General features: G+C 41.1%; 1 pseudogene; it reads right to left on the bottom strand.

The window, feature by feature from the left end:
- Positions 1 to 1,168: 1,168 nt before the first annotated feature.
- Positions 1,169 to 3,451, bottom strand: LOC110148019 (52 kDa repressor of the inhibitor of the protein kinase pseudogene; annotated as a pseudogene).
- Between the last annotated feature and the right edge of the window lie 3,328 nt (positions 3,452 to 6,779).

The raw sequence follows: 6,779 nt of genomic DNA, 5'->3' as shown, positions 1-6,779 counted from the left end.
TTTTATGGATGCCCCAAGAATTGTTAATATCCTAAATACTGAAAATAACTTCTAACAATGGGCCCTATACTTGACAGCGTATTTATCTTGTGTTATCTTACACAACCGTTTTTGTCAACCCCATTTGATATCAGAAACCAAATCATTTTTGTAGGCTCCTAAATGTATCATGAGTCATCTCACCTACTGTGCCTAAAGCATAATGCCTTCTGCTTCTTTTTTTTTTTTACACAAAATTCACATTTTATTTAGGTTGAAATAAACTATACAAAATTGATTTTCTTCACCAAAAATAACAGCAATATTTTCTGTATTATTCCTAGATAAACTACAAAACACTTATTTTTGTAGGCTTTCTAGGCTTTGCTTGTAAATCAAGACAAGGCAGTAGATACAGTCATGGAAAAAGACAGAAGAAAACAGACAAATCAGTTGTCAGTATCCATGGCCTCTGATCCTTTCTTGACCATGAAACTGAAGTGTTCAACATATACCTGCCAAAAAGCTTACGAAGACGTAGGCTCAATAAAGGAATGTAAACAGCAATAACCAGATGTGGAACAACAATGGCAGGCTCTTCCATTCAAATTTTAACTTGTTGCTTTAACTTCATTTGATAAAGAGAAAATCTACACTGAAATCCTTGTTTGACAAGCTTACACATTTCTCTTGTAGTCTGATAATTTTCTTAACTGTCCTTTACAGATTTTTAATAGCATACTTATAACTCCTACTATTCAAAAGTCAGTCATGAGCTTCACTGTAACATTTTACAAAATGCATTCCTTCCTCCCATACCTCCTCTAATTTTATTTTTTCAAAGATCCGATAACTTAATACCTGACAATTTGATCCACAGTGATAAACCTAATGTCTAAAATCACTTAACTAAAACAGTTCCAAAGTGCCATTAGCAGATATCACATAAAACTGTAATATGGTACTTTCAGTGCTATCTTCTGGAAGAACAGTTAGGTCTCCAAAGCATGGGCATTCGAACAGGCCATTTAAACAGGCAGATTATCAATGACTAATGTACTCAATGGGAGGCCTACAGGTCAAGATATTCAGTGATTAAGTGGCCTACCCTTACAACTTTTCTGTAAGATATTTTTAAATTTCTTAGAAGTTTTTTTTTTATCAAATATAAGAGAAAGTCTAGATTAAAAGTCTCTTAGGTATTTTCAATGGTTTCTGAATTATCTGTAGGAAGCTCTGACTTACTTGTATAGAGTTTGATATATGTATCCACCATTAAATCCAAATCGTGTTTTATATCAAAATTTATGTTAAGCAAAGCCAAGTTACTTGACCTTTGATCTGTCAAAGTGTTCCTCAAGTATGCTTTGAGACGCTTTCGCCCATTTTCATAGCGTTCATTCTCAACTTTCATCACAGGAAGAATACATAGGACCTTCAGCAATGCATAAACATTAGGAAAAAACTTGATGTCTGGTAGATGAAGGGCTTCATAAATAGTGGATGGAAGTTCTATATCTTTCCCTCTGTGTTTCCATTTGATTCTCCAACAATGCAGCTCAGCAGAGAGTGTGTCAGGATTAGGTAAGTCACTTCGGTACATGTCAGCATGGTGCTCCTCTGACGTATTGAATTTGAGCTGTCCCATGACAGAGGGTACCAGGGATAAGCACTTAAGAGCTTTGAGGTGCTGTTCTGAGAATATATCTTTCAGTTCCTGAATAATGTGTTCCACAGTTGGAACACTTAGAGTTTCTTTATAGTAACTCTCAGAGGTTAGCTGAGATTCCAGGTTACTGTGCTGAGCTCTGCGAAATTTCCCTGGGAGTTTCATCTGAATATCAAGTTTGGTTGCCAAATTTGTGGCTTCCTCAAACCAAAATTCATGATAAACTTCAATATTTTCCATCACTTCATTTAGAGAATGTAACACTGCAGTCAAGCTACTGGCTGCAAAAAAGACATCAGAGGTTTGCCCCTGAAGATTTTTCCCAAAGGCTCTTGTAAAAGATAAAACATTTTTAAGAACAACAATGGTAACGATGAAATCAAAATCTGTTATCGCACTACAGAGGACAAATGCTCGGCCAGCTATGTAGTTATTCCATCTAACATTTGTATCACTATTTATACCATCTAAACATAAAACAAGTGCTTGTAGGAGGTCCACTAAGATTTCAAAAGCATCATGCCTGCCTGTCCACTGAGAATGGCAAATTTCCTTCAGTTCTTTGCCCCTTTCTTCATTGTTCTGAAAGAGGACAGAAATTACATTTTCAAGCTCTAAAAGCAGTTGTGGTGATCGATGAAAAAAAGAACAAACTTCCTCAATTGTTCCTAATGCGACAGATACTCCCATAACAGGCACTGATTTTGCCAACCACATATTTAAGGCACAGGAAGAGCAGAGTGTGTAGATAGCTTGGGGATATTTCTCTAAAAGTCTAGAAGCAACAACTTTCATTTTGGATGAAAATCCACTAGACACAATGTAAGCCTGGCCACGACAGTACTCCATGTTTAATCCCCATTTCTCAGTTATTGTAGTGTGAAATTTCACAGCCAAAATTTCTGCATCAGCTTCATAAGGCAGGAAGCCTACAAATTCCTCTCTCAGGTTGTGAGCTTCATCGACAAACCTCACCAACACAGGCAGGTGCTCTTCCCCCGCAATGTCCACCACATCATCAGTGATGATGGAAAAGAAGTGAGAGTCTCTCACCTCCCTGAGGGTCTCTTCCCGAATGCAGCTCTCGCAGATCTCTAGCATCTGTTTCTGCTGCGTCTTGGAACAGAACAGTGTGTTCACTGCTGTTGTCTCAAAGCGCTTTCTCAGAACCTCTTCACCAGAGTTGATCCGGCACTCCAGCAGTGCTTGAAAGTTATCAGGAGTAAAAAGACCTTCTGGGATTTCATCAGCTTCATGTCCATCCAGAGGTATGTTTTGCTTTCCCATAAGAATCAAAATTTCAAATAAAGATTTTAAATATTCTTTGTTTTCCTTCTCTTCAAGAGTTAAAGGTAAAATGTCCTCATCCTGCTCTTCACCCCCTTCTTCTGCACTGGGATTCTGAGCATTGCTGTTGTTTACTTCTTTATGTTTTGGTTCCTGTTCAGAAGTTTCATCAATTTTTTTCTGTTTCAGTGTCCTGATTTCATCTTCACTCAATTCTTTTATTCGTTTTCTGTGTCTACTATGTGGATTATTCAAATGACTGGTAAGATCGAATATTGTTGGTATGGCATTATCTCGGAGAACTGTCCGGTAAGGACTAGTTCTGCAGATCATAGAGGTCTCAAAGTGTTTGGCACACAGTCGATAATGTTTGTTTAGCTGATCAGGTGTTTTATCTTCTAAGTCTGCCCTCCTACAGTTCTCCACCCACTTCTGGCATCTGGCCAGATCCCGCAGGAACCTGAAGAAGGCCAGGTCCCACCGCGTGCAGTTGGGGGCCGCGCAGAAGTTCGGCATTGTTGTCTGCCCGCCGACTGACCCAGCCCTCCCCTCTCCGCCTCCTCAGGGCAACCCGGCCCGCCCGTTGGGGCCGGGGAGGGGAGCCCGGCCGGCCTGCCCGTTCACTGGGTCAGGGCCGGTTCACTGGGTCAGGGCCGGTTCACTGGGTCAGGGCCGGTTCACAGGCCGATTCACTGGGTGGGGGAGGGGCCCCTTCTGCTTCATATTTCTGGAGAGTGGGTAAGAAATTAACTAAAAAAAGGTTTGGTGACCAATTCTTTTTCAAAAAGATGGTAAGAGATGGCAATCTGATACCACTTCCTGATTTTAACCAAGATGTTTCCTCCTCCTGTTGGCCCTGGATGGGTACAGCAGGCCTCTGCCTCTCTTGGCTTGATAGCCTATGCACAATTTTGGCTTAATATTAGTTATCTCATGAGAGACTTATTAGAGTTTTCATCATGATTTGCATTAGACTAGCTGACAATTCTATGACAGCTCAGGAAGTGTGTCCCTTCACAGCTCAATTTCCACAGTGAATTTGTGTTTTCCCAACTGTACTAACCCATGTGACCCTTGACAAACGTTGCCTTACTTTGGCATCAGTCATGGTAGTGGTTTTCTTTAAATTTTACTTAACTACACACTTTTAAAACCTTAAATACTGAATGGAGCCTCAAGTAATAACCACAAATCATGGTTTGATGTATTAGATTTATGGGAGTGAGAGGCCCTGGAGCCAGATTGTTGGCATCTAAATCCTGGCTGTGCTAACCATTTGCTAGCTGGCTAAACTGTTAGGTTACTTATTCTCACTCAATCTTGGTCTCTACATCTGTAAAATGAGGATAGTAATAGTAACTACATCACCAGGGTGTTTTCAGAATTAACTGAGATGATAAAAACAAAACGCTACCAATGGCCATACAATGCTGTCTTACATTTCTGACTTTAGTCAATTGTGTGGTTAATTTATTTATTCACAAAGGTCCATGAAAGAAGAGAGATCATGGTTATTCTCTGGCAGTTGGCAATAAGGACAGAGAGTTTTCTTGTGAACATGTTGCTGCCATGTTTTTTGTCCCTATGTATGCTTCAGTCACTGAGGAAGGCTGTCTTATCTCTCCTTGCTATTCTTTGGAATTCTGCATTCAAATGGGTATATCTTTCCTTTTCTCCTTTGCTTTTCGCTTCTCTTCTTTTTACAACTATTTGTAAGGCCTCCTCAGACCTCAGCGATCAATGCAAAGAAACAGAGGAAAACAATAGAATGGGAAAGACTAGAGATCTCTTCAAGAAAATTAGAGATACCAAGAGAACATTTCATGCAAAGACGGGCTCAATAAAGGACAGAAATGGTATGGACCTAACAGAAGCAGAAGATATTAAGAAGAGGTGGCAAGAATACACAGAAGAACTATACAAAAAAGATCTTCACGACCCAGATAATCACGATGGTGTGATCACTCACACTCACCTAGAGCCAGACATCCTGGAATGTGAAGTCAAGTGGGCCTTAGGAAGCATCACTATGAACAAAGCTAGTGGAGGTGATGGAATTCCAGTTGAGCTATTTCAAATCCTGAAAGATGATGCTGTGAAAGTGCTGCACTCAGTATGCCAGCAATTTGGAAAACTCAGCAGTGGCCACAGGACTGGAAAAGGTCAGTTTTCATTCCAATCCCAAAGAAAGACAATGCCAAAGAATGCTCAAACTACCGCACAATTGCACTTATCTCACATGCTAGTAAAGTAATGCTTAAAATTCTCCAAGCCAGGCTTCAGCAATACATGAACTTCCAGATGTTCAAGCTGGTTTTAGAAAAGGCAGAGGAACCAGAGATCAAATTGCCAACATCCACTGGATCATTGAAAAAGCAAGAGAGTTCCAGAAAAACATCTATTTCTGCTTTATTGACTATACCAAAGCCTTTGACTGTGTGGATCACAATAAACTGTGGGAAATTCTGAAAGAGATGGGAATACCAGGCCACCTGACCTGCCTCTTGAGAAACCTGTATGCAGGTCAGGAAGCAAGAGTTAGAACTGGACATGGAACAGACTGGTTCCAAATCAGGAAAGGAGTACCTCAAGGCTGTATATTGTCACCCTGCTTATTTAACTTATATACAGAGTACATCATGAGAAACGTGCTGGGCTGGAGGAAGCACAAGCTGGAATCAAGATTGCCAGGAGAAATATCAATAACTTCAGATATGCAGATGACACCACCCTTATGGCAGAAAGTGAAGAACTAAAGAGCCTCTTGATGAAAGTGAAAGAGGAGAGTGAAAAAGTTGGCTTAAAGCTCAACATTCAGAAAATTAAGATCATGGCATCTGGTCCCATCACTTCATGGCAAATAGATGGGAAAACAGTGGAAACAGTGGCTGACTTTATTTTTCTGGGCTCCAAAATCACTGCAGATGGTGACTGCAGCCATGAAATTAAAAGATGCTTACTCCTTGGAAGGAAAGTTATGACCAACCTAGACAGCATATTGAAAAGCAGAGACATTACTTTGTCAACAAATTTCCATCTAGTCAAGGCTATGGTTTTTCCAGTGGTCATGTACGGATGTGAGAGTTGGACCATAAAGAAAGCTGAGCACTGAAGAATTGATGCTTTTGAACTGTGGTGTTGGAGAAGACTCTGTGGTATTTGAGAGTCCCTTGGACTGCAAGGAGATCCAACCAGTCCATCCTAAAGGAGATCAGTCCTGGGTGTTCATTGGAAGGACTGATGTTGAAGGTGAAACTCCAATACTTTGGCCACCTGATGCGAAGAGCTGACTCATTTGAAAAGACCCTGATGCTGGGAAAGATTAAGGGCAGGAGGAGAAGGGGACGACAGAGGATGAGATTGTTGGATGGCATCACACCAACTCAATGGACATGGATTTATGTGGACTCTGGGAGTTGGTGATGGACAGGGAGTCCTGGCGTGCTGCGGTTCATGGGGTCGCAAAGAGTAGGACATGACTGAGCAACTGAACTGAACTGAACTGATGCTTCAGTCAGTAATTCTTTGTTGGCTGCTGTGTTTACAAGGCCCTACCTCAGGCAGCGTGGAGAGTGTCATGATTCCAGAGACAGCTATTGTGCCATGGGTTCTCACAGTCTGGAGAGATCAGCCCATGTGAGAGAAAGAAGCTGGAAATTCTCTAGACAGAGTGCCCAGCCCTACCGTCACTAACTTGCTGTGTGGCTAGAGGTAAATTAACTGACCTCTCTGTGCCTCAGATACCACCTTTGTAGGATGAGGATCATGATGGTACCTGCTGGACCGTGTTGTGAAATTTACATGAAGGAATACAAGAAAGGTCCATGGTGAGGACTCAGGCAAC

The sequence above is a fragment of the Odocoileus virginianus genome, unplaced genomic scaffold (assembly GCF_023699985.2).
Source record: "Odocoileus virginianus isolate 20LAN1187 ecotype Illinois unplaced genomic scaffold, Ovbor_1.2 Unplaced_Scaffold_20, whole genome shotgun sequence".
Lineage (NCBI taxonomy): Eukaryota > Metazoa > Chordata > Mammalia > Artiodactyla > Cervidae > Odocoileus > Odocoileus virginianus.
This window is presented reverse-complemented; position numbering and strand designations above follow the sequence as displayed.